This window comes from Telopea speciosissima, chromosome 10 (assembly GCF_018873765.1).
Source record: "Telopea speciosissima isolate NSW1024214 ecotype Mountain lineage chromosome 10, Tspe_v1, whole genome shotgun sequence".
Lineage (NCBI taxonomy): Eukaryota > Viridiplantae > Streptophyta > Magnoliopsida > Proteales > Proteaceae > Telopea > Telopea speciosissima.
In genome coordinates, this window is record NC_057925.1 from 27,576,420 (window position 1) to 27,602,911 (window position 26,492).

Genomic DNA, 26,492 nt, shown 5'->3' on the forward strand with positions numbered 1-26,492 from the left:
GGTTGTTGATGTACTTTTTTAGCATCGACACATGGAAAACATCGTGGACGCCCTGTAAAGTTGGTGGTAATGCCAGCCGGTATGCTATGGGTCCCACTCTATTGAGGATTTCATAGGGGCCAATGAATCTTGGGCTCAGCTTGCTCTTCTTGTTGAAACCAAGCAATCCCTTTATTGGGGACACTCAGAGGAATACCTTCTCTCCGACTCCAAATTCAATATTCTTCCTCCGATGGTCAGCATAACTCTTCTATCTTGATTGGGCCGCTTTAATCTTTTCTCTAATGATATCCACCTTCTTACATGTCGCCTGTATCATTTCGGGCCCAAGATACTTTCGTTCTCCAACTTCATCCCAATACAACGGGGTCCGGCACTTCCGGCCATAAAGTGCTTCAAATGGTGCCATGCCAATGGTGGAGTGGTAACTATTGTTGTATGTAAATTCCACCAAAGGTATGTGGGCATCCCAGTTGTCGCTCATTTCCAAGACACAGGCTCTAAGCATGTCCTCTAGAGTCTGGATTGTTCTTTCAGACTGTCTGCGAGTGGAAAGCCATATTAAGATTTAGTTGGGATCCCAGTGCCTTCTGTAAACTTCTCCAAAACCTTGAGGTAAATCGAGGATCCCTAGCAGATAAAATACTAATAGGCACACCATGTAAGCAGACTATATTTTCAATGTATAGTTGGGTAAGCTTCTCCATCGAATAGTTTATCCTGATGGGGATGAAGTGAGCTACTTTCGTTAGTCCGTCTACAATCACCCAAATTGCATTCATCCCCCTCCTAGTGTTGGGTAAGTTTGTCACGAAATCCATAGTAATTCTTTCCCACTTCCACTCAAGTATAGGGAGCGGCTGCAACAATCCATATGGTCGGTGTCTCTCTACCTTTATTTGTTGGCAGGTGAGGCATTCAAACACATATATTGCTATGGTCTCTTTCATCCCAACCCACCAATAGTATTTCTCCAGATCCTTGTACATCTTTGTGCTTCCAGGGTGGATTAAATAGGGTGAGCTGTGCGCCTCTTTAAGGATTCAGTCTTGTACATCATAATCATCCGACATGCACAATCTGTCTCGAAACTTTAATGTCCCATCATGGGCCAGTGAAAAATCTGGGTCCTTATGGACTCCTTGCTGCACTTCTCAGATTATCTTGGCCAACTCGGGGTCCAATGGTTGCTTTACAATTATATCTTCTCATATCGACAGCTGTAAATCCATAGCTACTAATTGTATAGCCGTTCCTTCGATCATGAGTTCCAAATCAAACTTTCGGGCTTCTTCTAACAACTGCTCGCTTATAACCAAGGAAGCAAGGGATGCAGTCAGTGATTTCCTGCTTAATGCATCCGCTACAACGTTGGCCTTCCAAGGGTGATACTAAATCTCACAGTCGTGGTCTTTCACCAATTCTAACCACCGTCTTTGTCACATATTCAGCTCCTTCTAGGTGAAAAAATATTTCAGACTCTGTGATCGCTGAAGATTTTGCTCTTTTCACCATAAATGTCACACCCCAAACCACCCCCTAGGAGGATTTAGGCAAGTGACCAGATATCCTATGACATCCGCCAATCCCCAATGATCTAGAAGCAGTACTTACACGTCACAAACCACACCATGAGGGTAAAAAGATAATTAAAAGAATATCAAAATGCCATGGAAGATCAGACTACCCACTGATGATCTATATCATCAATAATAAAATCCCAAATATCTATGTTATACCATATACATATCCAATTATGTTCCATAAGTACATTATCTTGGTAATTACACTTCTTGAAAGAAAGAAACTTAAATAATAACAAAATCATCGCTAAGCAACGAGATGAGGAAGATCTACAATTCCATCGACAGCTTCCTCGCCCATTGGCAAACCTGTTCCTGCAAAAATAACTAAAAGAGAATATACAAGAGTGTGAGCTCCACCGAGCCCATGAATGAAATATAAACCATGCATGCACAGGCAAGCACAACCAAATGAGTCCTACATGAGGTGCAGATCATTTTACTTATTAGCCACCTAACATCACAACTAAGTTAGGTGTCAGTGCTACTACAATCCCCAATACATGTATCTCTGGTGCGGGCTTGGTTATCCCTTCCCGCGATACACCCATTGAGTTGTCGGAGAAAACCAGTCGGCTCCAGCATCTCTTCCTAGATTAGCCCGACCAGCCCTCTGTGATTAACCTGTGAGGTAACCATTGGCATTTAGCTTAATTCTCTTCTTTTCTTTTTCTTTTGGATTATATTGTGGCATAAAGCCCGGCATATAGCTCATAATCACATTCATTTTCTTTTGGATTATATTGTGGCATAAAGCCTGGCATAAAGCTAATAATCACATTTCTTTTCCTTATTATTGTTCTAAGCCCGGCATATAGCTCATAATTGAATTATGGCTTAGAACCCGGCATATAGCTCAAGGATTATATTCCTTTTTCCTTATTATGGTTTTAAGCCCGGCATATAGCTCAACGATTATACGGTCACCCCCACAGGCATCCAGCACCTTAACCCCTGTTGGCAAAGGTGCGTAGCACGGGTGATGAAACTCTAGCCCCATGTCTATATGGCATCGTATGAGTCAGGTGGTGTCAATCGTATCCCATAATACGGGCTACCACAGGCCTCATTTCCAAGCTAGCTATAGCATCTAATCTCGCAATTCCACATACAAGCTTTATCATCCATTTCCAACGTTCATCAGATAAGATTTAGAATTTAAATGAGAATATAAAACAATTTAAAGTAATTAAAGATAGTAAATATTGTTGTTGATGTCATCATCAGTCATGTTACACCTACACTTATGGCGTAATTCCACTCACCTTGGTTTGATCCTACCGGTTCAGTTGTTTGTTCAGTTCCGACCAGTATCTGGCTGTGCACCTCGAGCACGGAAACAAATCCTAAAGTAATAAATCAAAAATATGTTATTTTAATTATTCAAAAACTATTTTGGATAACCCAGGGTTAGTCTAGGCTCCTAGGTCTAAATCGATGCTTAGTCCGAGATCACTTTGAATTCTCTGGGCCTTGCACTGGGCTTTAGGCCCATGTCCCGATGCATCATCCAAAGAATGTGGCTTAGGGTCAATATAATATTTTATTACTATAGTACATGGTTCTAGGTCACAATATCCTTACAACACAGTCCCTAGGTCAGCAGTGCTGCAGGACCAACATAGATAGGGTTTTCAAGCCCTGCGGAGCCCATTTGGGTACCCAAGGTATACATAATTGTGGACAGATGTGAGGAGGGGTATTTTGGTCATTTTCCACCTCCTTACACTATTTATAGTCCATATGTGGAGGTCCCCCAAGTCAAATCAGCAAAACAGTGAAGTTTTCATTCACTGGGTGATGTCTCCAGGTGATGTCTGCATCGCCCAGTGCCATCACCCAGTGCCATCACCCAGAGATGCAAAATCGGAATCAGGCTGAGATTCCAAGGTTTTGAACCACAGGCAGTGCATGGAACCTCTCCCTATGCATGTTAGGTCATCATGGACCCCCAGGGGCATACTTTGCACTGGTCCTTGTGGATTTTCACCTGGGCCCACCACTTGGCTGCCTAGACAGCCCAGTAAATAGTAACCCAGTATAGCTTCAGCTGCAAGCCATGGTTTTAGCTACATGCAATGCTAGTTTTAGGTATAAAATAGTAATCCAAAGCTACTACCACCTAGGGTTAGGTTTCGTGCAGCCAGGGCATGCACTCAGGACTCCAAACAGTCAAATAACAGTGCATCTGGCAGTGCAGCCATGCACAGCCAGTTTTTGGCTTCAAGACCAGCAAAACAAATCTGTATTCTTACTCAAATATCTTAGATCTTCCATGCTCCATGCTTGCATGGCAGATCTGGAGCGGCTCATGGCAGCCCCCAGCTGTTTTGGGCTGCCAATGGCCAGATGTACATAAAAAACATAGAGATCTAAGAAGATGAGTGGAGAACAGCAGCATAGCAGCAGGTATAGGTGTAGTTTTATACCTGAGAACAGGCAAGAATGGCTGCCGAAGCTGGGCTTTGGAGGTAGGGACAGCTTCCGCTCCTTCTCTCTTCTTCTTTCCCTTCCTTTCTTCTTCCTCTCCTTCTCTTTTCTCTCCCACGTTTTCAGCAGTAGAAATAGGTTCTAAAATGAGGCTAAGTCCTCTATTTATAGACCAGCCCTTGACTAGGTCTTGTTTGGCTGCTTAGGCCCATTTCAAGAATGCATTTTTAGGCTAATTCTCCCTTATTTTAGCCACATAGGTGGGGTCCACATGGATCTAAGGGTATGAGGTGGTCCCCCAGACTCCTTTCAACCTATGGAGGGTGTTTATGGCCAACATGGGTGGTCCCCACACATTTGCAGATCAAAATACAGCAATTGCCCACTCTGGGTGATGTCTCTGGGTGATGTGTGCATCGCCCAGTGACATCATCCAGAGAATTCATTTGCAGAATGTTTTGGATTGAAATGAAAATTCAGTCCATTTAGAGACATAATTGGATCATGGTTCCTTCTAATAAAATGAAGCTCTATGAATTTAGTTTCTAGAAAAACTAGAATCAATTGAAATGAAGATTGGGTTATGAAGTTATGCTATTTTTATTACACAAAGGTCAACCTGCCAAAAAAGCAGGATCCGATTTTGACAGCAACTTGAGCTAAACTTTTAACCAACTTAGAGACATATCGAGGTAATGGTGTCTTCTAACAAAATGTATCCCTATGAGCCTAGTTTCCAAAAAAATTGGAACCAACACAAATGAAGTTCAGGTGGTGGAGTTATATCATTTTAACTAAGAGAAGGTCAATCTGTAAATTAGCAGAATTTGTCATTTATGTTGGGATTTAAGATGTATGTATGGAATTGGGTTCTCATCATCAAACCAATCATGAAAATTGATATTTGAGTTTAAAAATGTTTTATCTAAAACATTCAAGGTGATGAGGGTCATCATTAGTTTAGCCTAGAACTAGGATTCAGTCCAAGGGTCCTAGAATCAAGGTATGGCACCTTCCTTGGGCTGTACAGTCACAAGGAGTTGGTGTTTGCCTTCTTAATGGTATGTAGGTCCTCACCAATGGGCTACCTCATTATGTTCAACCTCAGGTTCAATGCACCACAGTATACTGGTAGCCTTGACCTCGAATTTTGGGCTTTCAATAAAAATCCCAATTAGCCCCTATTTTTGGGCAGAGGTTTTACAATAAACGTAATGTCACCATATCTTCAACGCGAAAACTACCATCGCCAACTCTAAGTCATGAGTGGGGTAGTTCTTTTCGTGTTCCTTCAATTTTCTTGAGGCATAGGTGACCACTTTACCTCTCTGCATTAAGACACCACCCAATCCTGTTCTAGATGCGTCAATGTATACCACCACCACCATTCCTCCGGTGCCATCCGGAATGGTCAAAACTGGTGCCATCACCAACCGGTTCCTTAACACGTGGAAGCTCTTTTCACATGCCTCATTCCATTCAAACTTTGCACCCTTCTTCGTTAGCTTCGTCATGGGCATCGAGATGCACGAGAAATTTTCAATAAACTGATGGTAATATCGAGCCAAACCTAAAAAACTTTGGATCTCTGTGGAATTCTTCGGAGTCTCCCATTCGAGAACAGCTTTCACTTTGTTTGGGTCCACTTTAATGCCATCCTTGGTGATGATGTGCCCCAAGAATCCAATTTGGTGAAGCCAAAATTCACACTTGCTATACTTAGCGTACAACTAGTGTTCCTGCAACCGCTGTAACATGAAGGTAAGGTATCAAGCGTGCTCTTCTTCACTCTTGGAGTACACCAGATTGTCATTGATAAACACGATGACAAATTTATCCAACACGTCATGAAATACTCTATTCATCATATCCATGAATGTCGCGGGGGTGTTAGTTAACCCAAACGATAGGACTAGGAATTCATAATGTCTGTATCGAGTTATAAATGCCATCTTATGAATATCGCCGCTCTTGGTCTTTAATTGGTGGTATCTGGACCTAAGATCAATCTTGGAGAAAACCCTTGCTCCCTGTAGCTGATCAAATAGGTCGTCAATGCACAGCAATGAGTATCAATTCTTGATGATCAGCTTATTTAACTCGTGGTAGTCGATACACAGCCACATGCTACCATCTTTCTTCTTTACAAATAGCATGGGCGCTCCCCAGGGACACACGCTAGGTCGTATAAAACCTTTCTTCAGTAGGTCTTGTAACTGAACCTGTAGCTCCTTCAATTCGATAGGTGCCATTCGATATGGTGCCTTGGATACCGGTGCTGCGCTAGGGGTTAGATCAATTGCGAACTCTGTCTCACGATCAGGCGGTATCTGGGTAAAATTTTTTGGAAAAACATCAGGAAATTCTCTGACGACGTCAAGTTCTTCTAAGGGCTTTATCTTTGCCTAGGTGTCCATTACTGTGGCCAAAACGCCTTGACATCCTTCATCTAGCAACTTTCACGCCTGGAGGGCGGATAAGGTTATCCTTCTGGGTTTCTTCTTTGGTTCACTTTGATAGGTGAAAACTGACCCATCCTCCAACTTGAATATTAACTTCTTCTCCGCACACGTGACGTTTGCTCCATAGGCGGATAGCCAATCCATGCCTAATATTACGTCAAAGTCCCTCATATCAAACTTTAATAGCCGTGTGGTCAAGTTCCTCCCACAAATTTTTACCTGACAGGGGTCATAGACTTCCTTCAAGCTCATGACACTACCCGTCGGTGTGCTGACTACTAAATTATGCCCGATGTCTCTCAGTTGATCTTCCATCCTACTCGCAAAGGTGGTGGAAACGAAAGAGTGGGATGCGCCCGAGTCGAATAGCACTCGTGCAGGAATGGTTGAGACACTCAGGGTACCTAGGGTTTGTATATAGTTTAAGTTTCATATATACACCAGTTATTCCCTATAACTTAGTAGTGTTCAGTGGACTTACCTGTCAGTACATCGGGGTTTGCCTCAGCTTCTTCATTTGTTAACCCGAACACCTTTCCTCGCGGCCGATTGTCCCATGGCTGAAAAGGTTTAGCATAGGACTGATTTGGCTAGTTATTGCTATATCCGCGCTGCTTGCATTCTTGGGCCATGTGCCCTTCTTTATTGCACACGTAACACTTATAAGGTGGAACAATTGGTGTTGAGGCTTGGCTCACTTGGCTTGTGGCTGGTCGGGCTGGTGAAGCTGCTGTTGTCGCTTAACTCGTAGCCTGCTGAGCAGGTCGGTTGAAAGTGGGGCGGAAAGGGTTCTGACCCACATTTGGCTTACGGTACAGAGTCGGATTGGGGCTTGAACTTGTTCCTCAGATAACCTTATTCGGCCAACCAAAAGTCTGGAAATTACTTGGCCTTTTGCCCGACCCAGGCGACATTATAGCCTTCTCTTTTTCTTTCTCTTTAATTCTATCCTCCATAGTCTTCACCTTGTTGACCATCTGAGCATAATCTCGGATGTCCATAATTGACAGAACTTGCCCGATCTCAGGTTTAAGTCCCTTCTCAAACTTCTTCATCTTACTGACTTCCCCTTTCAGGTGTTCTAGAGCGAAATGGAACAGATCTTCAAACCGTTGCTGATAATCCAACACTGACTTGGTTCCATGTACTAGTGCAGAGAACTCAGCTTCTTTCCTGTCCTTAAAGCTCTCTGGGAAGTAGTTCTTGAAGAAGACTTCTTTAAATTGCTCCCATGTGGGATTCGGATGAGCAACTTCAAGATTTGGCTTGGTAGCCTTCCACCAGGCTTCAGCCACATTCTGTAGTTGATAACCCGTACATATCAGCTTTTGCGCATCCGTGCACTCGAGCACATCAAATGCCTTCTCTAAGGCGCTAATCCACCGTTTCGACTGCATTGCCTCAGAATTCAATCTATAAAACACGGGTGGTTGGAGTTTCTTGAATCTCTCCATCACCTTAGCGGTAGAGTTCTCTGCCACGTGTTGAGGCACAGGTGGTGGGAAAAGTATGGGCCAGTTGGGTGGTGGAGGTGGTGCTGCACGCTCATGCATCATGGCCGCAAACTACGTAGACATCTGACCCAGCAGTTCTTGTTGTTGTTGCATGGTCCACATCATAGTAGTCATGAATGCAGTTACCTCACCGGCTGCTATTCCAGGCTGAGGTGCCACAGCAGTGGCTTGAGCAGCCGTTGGTGCCCCTGACGAAGCAGCCGATGCTTCAAAATTTTGGGCCTCAGTTCCATTTGGTAGTTCAACCTCTGGTATAACACGAGGGTGTTTTCCTTTACGACCACTTCGAGAACTTCTTGTGTTGACCATGGTTGCTTTTTTGAAAATAGCAACATACTCAATAATCCAGCACTCCTTTTTGAGGTCAACAGAAAGAAAAAAAAATTCCTAGCTATGACATGTACATACCCATTCCACAATTCCAGTGAATCTATGTTGTCATACCATGACACTATATAATAGATTTAAATTATTTTTTTAACCAAAAATCTTTTAAATATGTACCTGAATCTGACAGGCAAGTCTCTGTAACTACCAACTGGTGATAATGTTCTGCACATAAAGGTAGGCTATGCCACCTCTAACCTCGTCTGCTAGGTATAGGTAGGTATCTCGATCCACAGGTTCACTAGCGTCCACAAGAGCTAGGTAAACTACTAATTGGTTCTTGGCACGGGCTCGTATCTCATATATCTTAATTAGCCTCCTCCTCAGTTGCCTAATATATCGCATGTTGCTGGGGTCTCCAGGCTTGATTGAGGTAGCAAGGTCCTGTCATGAAGAGGTTCTAGGCATTAAGTCACTATAACTACTTAATTAAAAGAATTAAGTACATGGTTACAAGAATAACTTATGAGTAGGAGAAAACAAATAGGTTGGCTCGAGGCATCTTAGCATCTATGAGGTTCAATCTTGATTGGATAACCTATCGGATCCTATTCTTGGTTGACCTACACTGGGGGGTAAGGTAAGACCTATGCTTCCTAAAATCTAATAAATACATATTACAACATACCTAAATATCTATGTTCAAGTTTGCATAGCATCACACCATTTAGTTCATACACGCATGGTACTAGGCACATATCATTAACTATTTATGTACACACTAATTACATATAGGCATAGGCATATTTATTTATCATTATTTATTCACATACGAAAGAAAAATTCCTAAAACCCCTACATGTCTCAATTTTTTACTTTAATAAACCATAAGCATTGCTTTATCTTTCCATACATATGTTGTTAGCTAAATATTTAAATTTAAATTTTTATTATTATTTTATTATTTTCTTTATACATATATTTTGTAGGAATTTATGTTTTTGTGTTTATTGAGCCATTTCTGGGCAAAACTCATCATTTCATAAGCTTTTATGCAAAACAGCAAAAGTTTTATTCACTGGGCGATGTCTTTGGGCGTTAGATGCATCGCCCAGTGCTATCTCCCAGAGAATCGGGGCCCAGCTATAACAGTCTGAGACCTCTCATTTTCACCTCATTTCTCCTCTAGAGCTTCCCAAACACCTAGGGTAAAGCTGCAAAGTCTTGTGTGACCATTTCCACACCATATCTTTGCATTTCCTCGGGTTCCCCGCGATCCTACGCACTCTTAGGTAAGATTCGTTAACTTTTTCCTAACTTTAGGTCATTTTCCATATTTTTTTGCTTTGACTAGGGTTCTTTACTAACTTTTCTTACCCTAACCATTTTTATTCCTTTCTTTTTGCAACCAAATGTCTACTAGCCATAAAACGGTGAGGAAATCTGTAGCACGCAAGAGGCTACGGTCCGAGAGCGAGCAATCCTCTTCTTCCTCTATGACATACACCTCATCTAGAGAGGATTCTTCATCAGAGGAGCCGGAGTTTGATTGGTTCCTATTCTCTAGGTATGAGCACTCTAGGGATTGGGACAAATTTAGGTCCCGAAAGATTGTGAATGAGAGTGGTACAGGTGGACGACTTCCATCAGTACAACCTATTTACTAGGTTCAACATTCTAGGTTGGGCCTCTATGTTATCACCCGCTGAACCATGTTATCCTAACTTGGTTTGTTATTTTTACTGTAACCTAGTGCCATCTGGGGCACAGGAGTTTGGGTTAGAGAGCAGAGTCAAGGGGGTGAATGGCAGTGGTCGGGCTACCTAACACAGGAGAGAGGCGCTATTATAAACCCAGGATTGACATTTCAGATATGTTTTCTTTGGAGACCAGGAGGAGGGTCTTCAAAACACTAACCGGTTCAAAGAATACTCCTAAATCTGAGGCTTCCTATAAGCCTAGTGCCCGAGTTATTAGTAGATGTGTCTCATATAACATCTACCCGAAGAGCGGGAAATTTCTATGATGAGGGCCTACATTACATATTGCCTACTGGGAGCGGGCAAGGGGGTCCAGTTATAAACCTTCCGTATTTACTACTTCAGGCTATGTTGTATCACTCCCAAAACCCTGCTGATGGGAACCTTCCATATGGGAAGTTCCTCACTTTGGTCTTTAGACACTTCGAGGTCCCTTTGGGCGGCAAGTATATGGAGAGAGATAGGTCTAGGCCCATTAACAAGACCTCGATCCTGAAGATGAAGGTGCCAGGGGAGCCAGGGAGTGATCCTGAGGAGGGTGATCAGATGGAGATGCAGGGTAATGAGTAGGGGGATGAGCAGGGAGATGAGCAGGGAGATGAGCAGAGAGAGGAGGGAAACTTTGAGGGGGTTGGTATATAGTTTACTGATTTGCCCCTGTATGAGGCGACCGGTGCCACCAGCTCATAGGTACCAGAGTCATTTGAGTGGTCACAGATGATGTCTCAGTTCTAAGGCCTCAGTACATAGCTCACTGAGTTATCTATGAGGTTGGATTAGGGCTTCTCGGCTCTTGAGGGTAGAGTGGGATCAGCGGAGCGACACCTAAACTTATGGGATAGATTTTATCGTGTTGACTCACGGCATTCACAGCCTCCACCGGGTGATTTACCTCCGCCAGAGTAGTATCTAGCCTGCTTTCACATGTTCTAGCCTGACTTAACTTTATGTAGTTCTGACTTTTGGTTTTATCTTTTTTTTTTTTTTTTTTATAGTTTATGTATTTTCTTTCTTTTTTTTTTTTTTTTTTTTTTTTTTGTCAGCATATGTAAATTGAAAGTAGTACTTTCAATCGAACTTCTTGTAGTGGCTCGGCCACAGTTATCTTTGTATTAATGTAATTATGCATCTTTGTCTTTTAATTACATCTACCTCCCCTGTAGCTTTTACTTTGATACATGTTTTAATGTTGGTAACTTATTATTCCTATTCTGCATCCCATGAATGTAAGAAGAGCCTCATGCTCTGATACCAAGCTCTGTCATACCCCAAACCACCCCTTAGGAGGATTGGGTAGGTGACCTGAATTGCATAACAGCAATCCGCCAAATCCTACAGATCTAGAAGCAGTTAATACATTCACAGTCCCACATTTGTAACATTACCTCAGGTAAAATTAGAGTGCTGCAGATAACTATAATTATAATAACAAAAGAGAAAGCTAAGCGATATGGAAAATGTTTGTGATATATATATACATATGCAAGTTTGATACATTCCCCAATACAACCCACAAACTGACAAGTGAAGATGACATATACATAAGCAAAAAGAGAGTACATATATATATAGGGCGAGCTAACTCAACCCCAAAAACAAAAAGAGAAAGCTAAACAAGAAACAAGAACGGGGATAAACTCCTATCAAAAGAAAAAAGGAGTCCCTAAGACAAAAAGCATTAAGAGCGGCCCTCACTGGTCTTCATTAATAACCACTGAGAACACTCGCATCATCGGTATGACCTCCATCGAGGTTCACACTAATATCATCATAATCACAAGGGCTCTCCTCCTTGTACTGAGCCTCCATGCTACAGCGGCATCCACCTATAGAATCATCTAATAGAAAAGCATATATAATAGAGTGTGAGCCCGTGAGTAAAACATATCATCATGCATGCATATGCAACCACAATCCACATGATCCTATATGATATGCAAGTCAAGATTAATTATTAGCCACCTAACAATACAGCTAAGTCAGGTTAGTGCTACTACAATCCCCAATACATGTATCCCTGGTGTGGGCTTGGTTACCCTTTCTCCATTGAGTTATCGGAGAGAACCAGCCAGCTCCAGCATCTCCCTACCCAGGTCAGCTCTACAGGCCCTCTAGATTAAACATGTGAGGTAACTGACTTAATATCAATTCACCTTACCAGTGCATAAACTTTGTTTGGCATATAGCCATGATTCACCTATCAGTGCTTCCCAAGCATGTAGCTCGAGGCTTCCCGGCATATTTGCCCTGGGGCATCCCAACTGAGCTGAGGGTTCCCGGCGTAAATGCCCGAGGTTTTACGGTAGTCCTCACAGTTATCCAACACCTTAACCCCTGTTGGCAAGGGTGCGTAGCACGAGTGATAAAACTCTAGCCCCATGTCTATATGGCATCATATGAGTCGGGCAGTGTCAACCGTATCCCATACTACGGGCTACCACCGGCCTCATTTCCAAGCCGACTACGGCATCTAGTCTATCATTCACAATCATCATGATATATTCAAGCAGTATTAATCAACAGTCACACGACGTGTAATATTTGAGAAATTGAATTTAATTAAGTAACAAGCAATATAATTGAAGAATTTAATTGCCGGCATAATAATACTGTTACACATACATACACGATAATATTTCACTCACCTGGGTCTGGTTCTAGGAATTCAATTGTAGTTTCAGTTCCGGCTGCAGTTTGGCTATAGGCCTCGAGCATGGGATCAAGCCCTAGATATAAATCAGAAATACGTTATTTAATATTCTAAACTATTTTTGGATGTCCTAGGGTTGATCTAAGCTCACTGGGTTGACTGGGTGCACAATTGAACATCACTTGGAATTCTCTGGGCCTTGCACTGGGCCTTAGGCCTATGTCCCTGTGCATCATCCAAAGATTGTGACTTAGGGGCAAAATGGTCATTTACCATAGTAGTACATGTCTCTAGGTCCAAATAACCACACAACACTGATTTCAACTTAGCAGTGCTACAAGACCAACACAGACAGGGTTTCCAAGCCCTACGGGGCCCACTTGGGTACCCAAGGTATTCATACATGTGGACAGATGTGGGGAGGTGTATTTTGGTCATTTACCACCTCCCTACACTGATTTATGGTCCATGGGTGAAGATCCCCAAGTCAGATCAGCAAGACTGCCAATTTCCATTCACTAGGCGATGTCTCTGGGGGATGTCTGCATCGCCCAGTGCATCACCCAGAGATTGCATACAACGTGAACAGGCTGAGATTCCAAGGTTTTTTACCATGGGCAGTGCTCTTATCATTCCCCCGTGCATGTTAGGTCATCATGGATCCCCTGGGGTGTACTTTGCACTAGACCCCATGGATTTTTACCTGGGCCCACCACTTGGCTGCCAGGAGCTGCCCAGACAGCCCAGTGAATAGTAACCCAGCATATCTTCAGTTGCAGACCATGGATTTGGCTGCATGCAAAGGTTATTTCACATATAATGTAGTGATCCAAGGCTGTTACAGCTCAGGGCTAGGCTGCATGCAACCAGGGCACACAGATCTGAGCCCCAGACTGCCTGTTCTTGGTGTAACAATGCAGTATAGTCTGGCACAGCCTGGGTTTCGCTCTCAGATGTAAAACAGCCATGAAAAACACCATATAATGCTCAGATCCTTCATGCATCATGTTTGCATGTTGGATCTCAGATGATCCTTGGTAGCCTCCAGCTGTTCTGGGCTGCCAATAGCCAGAAACCTATCTAAACAGCAGGGATCTAAGGAGAGCAGTAGTAAACCAGCAAAGCAGTAGGTAGGCATGGTTTTTATACCTGAATTGGTCTAGGGAAACAGCTGGAGCATGAGTTTAGAGGGAGGGACAACTCTTCCTTCTCCTTCCTTCTTCTTCTCCTTCTCTTTCTCTTCTTCTCCTTCTCTTTTCTCTCCTTTCTTTCTTCTCGTTCTCCCCACGATTTCAACAATAACCAAAGCTCTAAAATGAGCCTAAGGCCACCTATTTATAGGCCAACCTCTCACTGGGGCCTGTTTGCCAGCCTAGGTCCCTTTTAAGAATGTGTTTTTAACCTGATTCTCTGCTATTCTGGGCACTCAGGTGGGGTCCACAGGGGTCCAAGGGTATGAGGTGGGCCCCCAGACTTCCCTCAACCTATGGAGGGTACCCATGTCCAATATGGGTGGTCCCCACACATCTGGTCATTAAAATATGGCATTTTTCCACTCAGGGCGATGTCTCCGGGTGATGTCTGCATCGCCCAGAGATTACAGCAAGGCTGTTTCTCTGTGGGCTTGCACAGGGGTTTGACCCAGGGTCAGGGTCTTGTACCCACATGTCACCCAAGGCCTTTTACATAAATTTTCAAGTGTGGGACCCACATTCAAGGAGAGGAGAGAGAGTACCTGGAGTCCATGTAGTACATTATGCTATGGGCAGTGCAACTGCAAGGGTCTGCAATCCATCTTCTGACAGGTATGTAGGAGGACATCCTTGGGGGGTTCTCCATTAAACTCAATCACTGGGGTGATACTCCATAGTGTGCTTGGATGCCATGTCAGGAGTTCCTGTCCTTCAATCAAAATTCCAGCCAGTCAAGGGTAGGGTTTGACAAGCTCAACCTCCGAAATAATGCGAGGGCATCTTCCTCGACGACCACCTCGAGTACTTCTTGTGTTGACCATGATTGCTTTCCTTAAAAGAGCAACTTATTCAATAATCCAACACTCCTTACCGAGGTCAACAAACAATTCCTAGTTAATACATGTACATACCTGTTCCACAGTTCCAGTGAATTCATGTAGTCATTCCAGCAAGGCGTGTTTTATTTGCTTATTCATTCAATTCTTGTTTTTAATTTGTTTTGTGTCATGTTATGCATGATGTTCACTTGAGTTTTAAAAATTTTAACAATAATTCTCTTAGTTATGTACCTGGGCCTAACAGGCAAGTAGTTCCAGTCTCTTACCAATCATAAATTTTAACACGTGCAAGTGTTTTATGTCACTCCTAACTTCGTCAGCTAAGGATAGGTAAATAACTCAGTCCTCCAGTCCACTATTAGCTGCAAGTCCTAAGAAGAAAACCAATCGGTTCTTGGCATGGGGCAATATCTCTTGTATCATGATCAGTCTTCTCCTCAGTTGCCTAATGTATCGCATGTTGTAGGGGTCTCTAGGCCTGAATAAGGTATTAAGGTCCTGCCATGAAGAGATTCTAAGCATCAAGTCACTATGGATACTTAATTAAAGGAATTAAGTACATGTCTATAGGAATTTAAGTAATCATGAGCAGGAGAAAATAAATGGGTTGGCTCGAGGTTTCTTAGTACCTACGGGGTCCAACTTCGATTCGACACCCTAAAATCCCATAAATACATAATACAACATGCCTACATATCTATGTTCGAGTTTGCACAACATCACTCAATCATGGTTCGTACACGCATGACAATAGACACATAATATTTAATATTAAGTACACCCTATTTATTTATAGATATAAGCATGTCTATTTGTTCTTAGTCATCTAAATAAATAGAGGAAATCCTAAAATCCCTATGCATTCTATTATACTTTATCAACCCACATGTAATGTTTTGTTTATCCGCAAGTGTATTATTATTTAATTATTCAATTAAAATTTTTATTATTATATTATATTATTTTCTTTAAATTCACATATGTGTTTAATTTGTATTTTTATGTTTATTATATCCTCTCTAGGCAAAACTCACAAGTTCACAGGTTTTTATGCAAAAACAGCAAAGTTCCATTCTCTGGGCGTTGGACACATCGCCCAGTGCTATCGCCCAAAGAATCGGGGCCCAGTTTATAACAGTCCAAGACCAGTCCTTTTCACCTCATTTGTTCTCTACAGCTTCCTAAACACCTAGGGCAGAGCTCCAAAGCCTAGTGTGACTACTTCCACACCATATCCACCCATTTTCACGGGTCCCCCGCGATCCTACGCTATCTAGGGTAAGATTCTCTAACTTTTTCTCTTGTTTTGGGTTATTTTTCATGATTCCCTTGTCTTGGCTTGGATATTACTATTTTTCTTGCCCTAACTTCTCCTATTCTTTCCTTTTGCAGCACCATGTCCACTAGTCATCGTACGATGAGGAAATCCGTAGCACGCAAGAGGCTGCGGTCCAATTTCGAGCATTCCACATCTTCTTCTGTGCTACCCACCTCATCGAGAGGGGATTCTTCTTCTGAGGAGCCGGATTTCGATCATTTTTGGTTTTCTAGGTGATGAGCACATTTATGTGTGAAATCTTAGGGCATAAAGCATACATTTTATCACATTGGACAGAGTTACTCGGTGCTTTCTTGTGCTTTTCAGGTTGTAGGTGATTTCTTGTGAAAATGGAGGAGATGATGCTAAGGAAATGTTTTTAAGCTGTTTAAAGGTGTTAATGGCTTGGATGTGTAGCCCATCGAGTCAGCTTCGTAGCGGTTCAAACGACACATGATTCGAGTTGAAGCGAAGAAGTTACGGCTGTTTAAAACGCGAAGCACGAAAATGGTCTATAGGGGTTTATTTGTAATTATTGACAGTCGGCTGGGGACAAAGTGAAGCGAAAGTTCAGATTGCAGGGGCCTTAACAGAATTATTAGAAGTTATATTTCTTGTACCCGAAAGATTCCATTTGGAGGGCTCTGGACAGTCCAACTTCAACTTGAGATATCTTGGGCTCCCGAACTCCAAATTGGACAAAATTTGGGTCTATTTTGGGTGATTCTTCGCAAGGAACACAATGGTGAGGCCTATATAAGCACCCCATGCTCCACGTTTCCTGAAGGACAGAATGGGTATTTTATTTATTCTTGAAGGAATCCTAGTCATCACCCTTACTCTCTCTCTCCTCCAACTTCTCAAGGGCACTTCGAAATTCTACTTGGGATAGATTTATTTTGAAAGATATTCTCTCACCTATGGAAAGTTGAAAAATCAAAGATGTTTTGATTTTATTGCTTGGAGAAGATATCTACAAAGAAAAGAAGCACTTGTTAGAATTGGAAGTTTACTTTTCTAGAAATAGAAGGTCTATGTAAACAATCTTCTCTTCTTCTTCTTTCTATTTTTTCTTTTTCTTAGGATTCAAGGCATTGTAAAAGAGGAAGGAGAAGAGAATATTCTCTTTTCTTAGGGAATATTTCTCCTACACTTCCCTCTCTCTCTTCTCTTCTCTTCCCCCTATAAATACCCCTTGCCCTTTGGGTTGTAAGAAGTTATGAGTTTTTTAGTTCAGTTTTTAGTTAATTTCTAGTTCAATTTTAATTCAGTTTTTTAGTGTAATTTTTATTTCATTCATTTAGTGAAATTTTCTCTTCTTTTCCTATTTTTGGCTTAAGTTCTTAGTTTTGATTTCAAGTTCTTAGTTTTGATTTCATAAGTCTAGTTTAATGGTTGTAATAGTTTTAGTTTAAAGCTTCCTAGTCTAAGTTCCTATGTTGATGACAAGACATGGAGATTTAGAAGAGAAAGCCATGGTGAGTTTATTCAAGTATTCAAGCACATCAAGGTATCTCATTCTCTAAACCCTTAATCTCATTCTCCCTTTCCTCTATCTCTCTCTCTATCTTCTTCTTCTTCTCCCTCTATTTCTTTTATTTTTTTTATATGGTTGTGGTATGTGGATGCACTTTTATTCCCTTATTTCTTTTTATGTGATTATGAAGTGTGGCTACGTTTTTGTTATTCCTTTCAATTCGCTTTAGTTTGATAGGTTAGATGCTCATGTGTTAGGACGCCAATTTAATCCCTTCATTTTGTTAGATGCTCATGAGTTAGGATGCATTAATTTTCATTAGTTTAATTAGTTTAATTTAACACTTTAATTTGGTCCACTTTGCATTACTTTTAAGTTAATTAAATAGAGTGGCGTATATCTCCTCGTGTTCGACCCGTAGCTACGATTGAGTCGTACGCTTGCGGTATTATTTTAACTCAAACACTAGGTATAAGCATTCTCGAGATTGGAACAAGTTTAGGTCTCTAAAGATTGTGAACGGGAGGGTGGTACAGGTGGATGAGTTCCATCAGTACAACTTGTACACTAGGTTTAACACCCTAGGTTGGGCGTCTATGTTGTCGCCCACCGAGCCATGTTACCCTAATTTGGTTCGGTACTTCTATTGTAACCTAGTGCCATCGGGGGCACAGGAGTTTGGGTTGTAGAGCAGGGTAAAGGGAGTAAATATTAAGCTTATCACTGCTACCTTGGCAGAGATCCTTGGGCTGCCAAACACTGGTGAGAGATGCTATTACAAGCCTAGGATAGTCATCTCAGATATGTTTTCCTTGGAGACCAGGAGGAGGGTCTTCAAGGCACTGACAGGTTCGGAGAGGACTCCTAAGTCAGAGGTTGCCTATAAGCCTAGTGCCCGGATCATTAGTAAATGTGTTTCGTATAACATCTACCCGAAGGGCGGGAATAGAGGTAGCATTTCTATGTTGAGAGCCTACATTACTTACAGCCTGTTGGGAGCGGGCCAGGGGGTCCAATCATCAACCTCCCATATCTTCTTCTATAGGCCATATTGTATCACGCCCAGAACCCTTCTAATGGGAACCTTCCATATGGGAAGTTGCTAACCTTGGTGTTCCGACACCTTGATGTTCCCTTGGATGGTGAGTATATGGATAGGGATAGGTCTAGACCCATCAATAAGACCTCGATCCTAAAGATGAAGGTGCCAGGGGAGCTAGAAGGTGATCTAGAGGAGGGAGATCAGATGGAGCAGGGAGACTTAGAGGGGATTGGTGCACAGTTCACTGACTTACCCCATATGAGGCGACCGGTGCCACTAGTTCACAAGTGCCAGAGTCCTATGGATGGTCTCAGATGATGTCACAGTTCCAGGGCCTTCATACCCAGCTCACAAACATGTCTACCAGGATGGATCGGGGCATCTCGTCCCTGGAGAGTAGAGTGGGATCAGTAGAGCGACGCTTGGACTTCTGGGATACATATTATCGTGTTGACTCACGACAAACCTATCCTCCACTAGGTGATTTACCTCCACCAGAGTAGCACTCCAGCTCGAGCTTCTTTCTGTGTAGCCTGACTTGACCTGATGTAGTTCTGACTTTTGTCTCTTTTTTTTTATCATGATTTATGTACTTTTTTTTTTTTTTTTGTCAGCTTATGTAAATTGAAAGTAGTACTTTCAATCGAACTTCATGTAGTGGCTCGGCCACAGTTAACTTTATATCAATGTAATTATGCACTTTGTCTTTTAATTACATTTACCTCCCCTGTAGCTTTTACTTTATAGCATGTTTTATTATTGGTAGCTTATTATTCCTATTCTACAACCCGTGAAAGTAGAAAGACCCTCACGCTTTGATACCAAGCTCTGTCACACCCCAAACCACCCCCTTGGAGGATTTGGTAGGTGACCCGAATTGCATAACGACAATCCACCAAATCCCACGGATCTAGAAGCAGTTAATACACTCACGGTCACCCATCCATAACATTACCACAAGTAAAATCAGAGTGTTGTAGATAATCTACAATTATAAAGAAAGAAAGAAAAAGCGTAGCGATACGGGAAATGATTGTGATATATATACATAAGTAAAGTTGTTCATCTCCCCCATACAACCCACAAACTAAACAGTAAGATCTGACATATACATAAGCGAAAATAAAAGTAAATATGTACAGGGCGAGATAACTCAACCCCAAAAAGAAAGGAAGAAGCTAAAATAAGAAACAAGAATGGGGATTAACTCCTACCAAAAATAAAAAAGGAGTCCCCAAGACAAAAAGCATCAAGAGCACCCTTCACGGGTCTTCATCAATAACCATTGAGAATACTCGTATCATCGGCACGATCTTTGTCGGGGTCCATACCAATATCATCATAACCACCAAGGCTCTCCTCCGCATAATGAGCCTCCACGCCACAGCGGCATCCACCTATAAAATCATTTGATAAAAAAACATATGTAACAGAGTGTGAGCCCCACTGAGCCCGTGAGTAAAACGTATCATCATGCATGTATATGCAACCACATTCCACATGATTCTACATGATATGCAAGTTCAGTTATTTATTAGCCACCTATCAATACAACTAAGGCAAGTTAGAGCTACTACAATCCCCAATACATGTATCCTTAGTGCGGGCTTGAAACCCCTTCCCATGATACACCCATTGAATTATCAGAGAGAACCAGTCGGCTCCAACATCCCTTCCCAAGGTCAGCCCGACCAATCCTCTATGATTAGTCCTATGAGGTAACCGACTTAGTCTTATAATTCACCTTTTCAGTGCTTCCCTACATGTAGCTCAAGGATCAACTTTGTTTGGCTTATAGCCATAATTCACCTATTGGTGCTTCCCAAGCATGTTGCTCGAGGCTTCCTGGCATATTTGCCCGAGGCATCCAAGCATATTGCTGAGGCTTCCCGGCGCATTCGCTCGAGGTTTTACGGTAGTCTTCACAGTCATCCAACACCTTAACCCCTATTGGCAAGGGTGCGTAACATGGGTGATGAATCTCTAGCCCCATGTCTATGGCATCGTATGAGTCAGGCGGTGTCAACCGTATTCCATTCTACGGGCTACCATAGGTCTCATTTCTAAGCCGGGTACAACATCTAGTCTATCATTCACAATCATCATGATATATTCAAATAGAGTTGATCTACAGTCACACGATGTGTAATGATGAGCACATTTATGTGTGAAATCTTAGGACATAAAGCATATATTTTACCACATTGGATAGAGTTACTTCGGTGTTTTCTTGTGCTTTTCAGGTTTTAGGTGAATTCTTGTGAAAATGGAGCAAAAGATGCTAACAATAGCCGAAAGCGCCCAGGAGTCGAGAAAATCAAGTATGGATTGAGCACTGAAAGAATTAAGCCAATTAGTCAAATTTGAACATGATTACAGTGGACCCCTTAGCATAATTTTGAGGTGTTAATAGTATGGATGCGTAACCCATCGAGTCAGCTTCACAACGGTTCAAACGACACTTGATTCTGAGTTAAAACGAAGAAGTTACGGTCGTTTTCGTAACAACGCACGAAAATAGCGTATAGGGGTTTATTTGTAATTATCGAAAATTGGCTGGGAAAAAAGTAAAGCAGAAGTTCGGATTCGAGGGGCTTTAGCACAATAATCAGAAGTTATCTTTCCTATAGCCGAAAGATTCCATTTGGAAGGCTTTGGAGCAGTCCGACTTCAACTTGAGATATCTTGGGCTCCCGAACTCCAAATTGGACGAAATTTAGGTCTAATTTGGGTGATTTTTTGTAAGGAATACAACAATGAGGCCTATATAAGCATCCCATGCTCCACGTTTTTTGAAAGATAGATTTGACATTTCATTAATTGTGAGTGGAATCCTAGTCATCCTCATCACACTCTCTCTCCTCCAACTTTTCAAGGGCACTTTTAGAATTCTATGTGGGATAGATTTCTTTTGAAAGATATTTTCTCATCTATGGAAGGTTGAAAAGTCAAAGATGCCTTGATCTCATTGCTTGGAGAAGATATCTACTAAGAAAAGGAAGCACAAGTTAGAACTAGAAAGTTACTTTCGTAAAAATAGAAGGTTTATGTAGCTAGGATTCTCTTCTCTCCCTCTTTATATTTTTTCTCTTTTTTCTTGGGAGTCAAGCATTGTAAAGGAGGAAGGAGAAGAGAATATTCTCTTTTCTTAGGGAATATTTCTCCTACCACTCCCCTCTTCTCTCTTCTCCTCTCTTCCCCCTATAAATACCCCTTGCCCTTTGGGTTGTAACAAGTTAGTTCTAGTTCAATTTTTTTAGTTAGTTTTAGCTTAGTTTTAATTCAGTTTTTAGTTTAATTAATTTGTGAAATTTCTTCTTCTCTTCTTCTAGTTTTTGGCTTTCTAAGTTCTAATTTGATTTCATGCTTTCAATTTCATGGTTGTAATGCTTTTGATTCATGCTTTAATTTTATGTCTTCAATATGGTTGTAATAATTCTAGTTTAGTTTTAAGCTTTCTAGTCTAAGTTCCTAAATTGATGACAAAACTTGGAGATTTAGAAGAGGAAGCCATGCAAGGTTTGTTCAAGTATCCAGGTTTTTACTCTCTAAACTCTTAAACTCATTCTCCCTCTCTTCTTTCTCATTCTCTCTTCTTCCATCTCATTCTCCTTCTTCTTCTTTTATTTTTTTTTTATGTGGTTGTGGTTTGTGGCTACATTTTTATTCCTTCCAATTCGCATTAGTTTGATAGGTTAGATGTTCATGTGTTAAGATGCCAATTTAATCCCTTAGATGCGCAATTTTGTTAGATGCTTGTGAGTTAGTATCCGTTAGTTTAATCATCATTAGTTTAATTTAGTACTTTAATTAATTTGGTTCACTTTGCATGGCTTTGAAGTTAGTGAAATAGAGTGGCGTACATCTCCTCGTGTTAGACCCATAGCTACGATTAACCCGTACGCATGCGAAATTATTTTGACTCAAACAAGTTTTTGGCGCCGTTGCCTGGGAGATTATTGTCCACTTTATTTTTTTGATTTTTAAGTAATTCGAAGTGTTTTATTTTATTTTCCCTTTTCTTCTATAAAAAAAATAAAAATAAAAATCAGGTTTTGAAAACCCATCTTGTTTCTCTTCTGTTTCAAAGACTGTGTGCCCAATCTAAAGTCCTTCTTATGCTCAAATCCAACCTCTTTTGGTGTCCCTCATAAGATTAAGTTTCTTATGACGCTGCATCTTGACTTGGTTGGGTGGAATGGCATATGACTTATCTTTGGAGGTGACCAGCTTTGATAACAGGAAAGTGACATAATGAGTGCCTTGGAAATAGAAACGTATAGTAGTCCTCCACTCTACATTAGAATCCAATTGGAGTCGCCCATAGGTGGCTCTTGAAGACTATATGGGTTCCCTTGCTGTCAACCTATATGGCAACCTTACAGCTTTGGGACCATTGTTTCGATTTTTGAGGGCAATGCACCAACTGTCTATTTATTACCTCATGTTTTTAGTGAATTCTTTCTAGTCTTTTATTTTTTTTCTTTAATTTTTCTAAGGGAGACCTCAATTTGGGATAGGTGGTTAGTTTAGAATAATGAGAGATACACCTCCACATATGACTTTGGGGGAAAGATGAAACTATGCTAAGGCAACCATGACTTTGGGGGAAATGTTTAAATAGGCTAGGGCGGCCAAAAGTAATGAGTTAGAGAACCACTTTGCACCACCCCAGTCCAATTTTGTTCCCCAACCCAACTATGGGCTTTCAGGAAATTTTGATTGGTCACATCCCCAGACTATCCATGTTGTGGAAGGATGCCCTAATCTTTATGGGATAGCTTTGGTGATGAGAATATGAGTCCTCTATTTCAGTACAATTATTTTGGCACTTACAATCAGGGGTGAAGTGATCATCCCGATTTCTCGTGGGTTCAATGGAATAATCAAGCTGGACCACCCAATTTCCAATGTCATGATCAGTTCGATCCTCCAATGCCCAACCCTCCAATGCATTCAATAAGAATGAATGAGCTAGAAAGGACTATTGATAGAATGGAGAAGCAACTCTCTCAACTGATCACCATGTTATAGGAGGAAACAAGTACATTACCTAGTTAGCCTGAACCTAGTCTATGTTACCCGATTCTTGTTCATAATGAACCACCCCATCCCCAGTTTAATGATGTTGAAAGTCCACCATCCCAGTTTGAAGTTAATGAGAGTCACTCCCAACACAATGATTTTCAAGATGATTTATTTGTTGAGATTGAGCCTCTTAAAGATGTTAGTGAAGCGAGGTTTGATGAGCTACCTGGGGAAGTTCAACTTTTGCCTAAAATTTTTTATCTTAGTGAGCCTAGTGTTTCCACTGATTTAGAATCAGATTTTTATGATAGCATAGAAACCCTGGAAATTCGATCTCCCCCTCTCTCTTTGGAAAACCCAGATAATTGTCATTTTGAGGATTCAATTGTCCCACATATTGATTTGTCTAAACCTCCTAGGTTTGATGATTTTATTGAGGAGGACAATGTTAGTCATGATGCTTTTGAAGCAAATTATCGTGATCCTTATTTGGCAAACCACGTTCTGCAAAGGGCGGATAGTTGTATTGCTAGGATTGATTTGAGTAAACCTCCCATTTTTTATGATTATTTTGATGAGGTTACTGATATTCATGATCTTTTTTACGCTTACTGTGATCCATTTTTGGTTGGTTTTTCAAAGAATGACATGTGCTCTCCATTGCCAATGGGAGGGAATGGAAGGATTTATGGCCTAAGTTTTAATGCCTTCATTTTCAACTGTCCCATGTGGACAGATTTGCCTGTTGGGTATTTACCATGTGTGCTTAATTTTCATGTTATTTCTGGCTTTACTAAAATTCATGGTGTAGTGTTTTCTGGTTCTGAAGCTCTTTCTACATTTGCCAACCATGGATTGAGATCTCTTTTGATGCCCCAAGTACTTGTTGTAGAGCTCATGTCTCTTCATGATCCTCTTTTTGATTATATCTGGTAAGCCCCCTCATCTCCTCCCTTGTCCTTATTATTTCTTTTATGCATGCATTGAGGACACTACATGACTTAAGTGTGGGGGGGGGGTGAGCTTGCTTATTTGGTAAATTTTGATTGTGGCGGTAGTTTGGTGTTGTGCATACGTTTATTTGATTGCAAAGCAAGAGAAAGAGGAAATTAGGTGCCCTAGCATGAAAAATAATAAAAAAATCCCTTTTCAATGATAGTAGTTGGTTTGTATCCGGTGAGAGGGACTGAATTGAAAAATATGAGTATTATTTCATTTGATGGCTAGATTCCTCTATGTGTTTTATGGACTCTTTGATCTTTTGGCTAGTAGTTGAGACCAATTTATTTATGGCAAGGCATGAAAGTGAATGAAAGAAAGAAAAAAAAACAAAAGAAAAAAAAATAAGGAACAAAAAAATGAAAGTGGAATTCCTTGGGTCTGGACAGGGCACTGTTGCTTCAGGAAGCAGGGTGACTTGATCGAAATTCCTTAGAAGAAAACTCAAAAAACTCTTACATCAATGTCTTAAAGTCTTCATGGATATATGCAAAAAGCGAAGCTACCAAGTATTTGGGCGTTTGGTGTATGCTCCACCATGTCATTCAAAGAACAGTAGTGGAGTAGAAATAGAGTTTATGGTTGAGAAAGAAAAAAAAAAAGAGCTTTTGCATTAATGCCTAAAAAAAAAAAGTATGGTAAAAAATACTCAAAACCTAAGTCTTTGGTTTCATTGATATTATGAGTGGTTTACTTGAAGGTGAGTAGTGTTCAGAAAATATGAGGAGATCCCTTAATCTTGATGCATGTTTGTTACTTGAATTGATGAGGGGTGAAAAAATTCAAGTGTGGGGGAACTTTTGGCTCCTTGATCTTTAGTTGAGCACTTTTTGGGATTATGTGCACTGTCCTACTTATGCCATGATTAAAATTTGCAGCATTCATTTATAATTGAATTTTGGGTGTATATTCACTGCAAACACCCAGGAGACACAACTCATCCACTAGAGGTAACCTAGGGGTTTAAAGGCTTGTTGCACATGCTAAGTACAACCGTGATTCCTACGAAAGTGAGTTAGGATTTTTTACATTCTAGATTAGTTTTTCTTTTGCTTTACTTGAGGACAAGTAATGTTCAAGTGTGGGGGGGGTCTGATGAGCACATTTATGTGTGAAATCTTAGGGCATAAAGCATACATTTTACCACATTGGATAGAGTTACTTCGGTGCTTTCTTGTGTTTTTCAGGTTTTAAGTGAATTCTTGTTAAAATGGAGCAAAAGATGCTAAGAATAGCCGGAAGCGCCCAGGAGTTGAGAAAATCAAGTTTGGATTGAACACTAAAAGAATCAAGCCAATCAGTCAAATTAGAGCATGATTACAGTGGGCCCCTTAGCATAATTTTAAGGTGTTAATAGTATGGATGCGTAGCCCATCGAGTCAGCTTCGTAACGGTTTAAACGGCACTTAATTCCAAGTTGAAACGAAGAAGTTACGGTCGTTTCTATAACGACGTGCGAAAATGGCATACAAGGGTTTGTTTGTAATTATCAAAAGTTAGCTGGGGACAAAGTAAAGTAGAACTTCAGATTCGAGGGGCTTTAGTGCAATAATCAGAAGTTATCTTTCCTGTAGCCGAAAGATTCCATTTGGAAGGCTCTGGAGCAGTCCAACTTCAACTTAAGATATCTTGGGCTCCCAAACTCCACATTGGATAAAATTTGGGTCTATTTTAGGTATTTTTTGTAAGGAATACAATAATGAGGCCTATATAAGCATCCCATGCTCCACATTTTTTGAAGGACAGATTTGATATTTCATTAATTGTGAGTAGAATCCTAGTCATCCTCATCACACTCTCTCTCCTCCAACTTTTCAAGGGCACTTTTGGAATTCTACGTGGGATAGATTTCTTTTGAAAGAATTTTTAT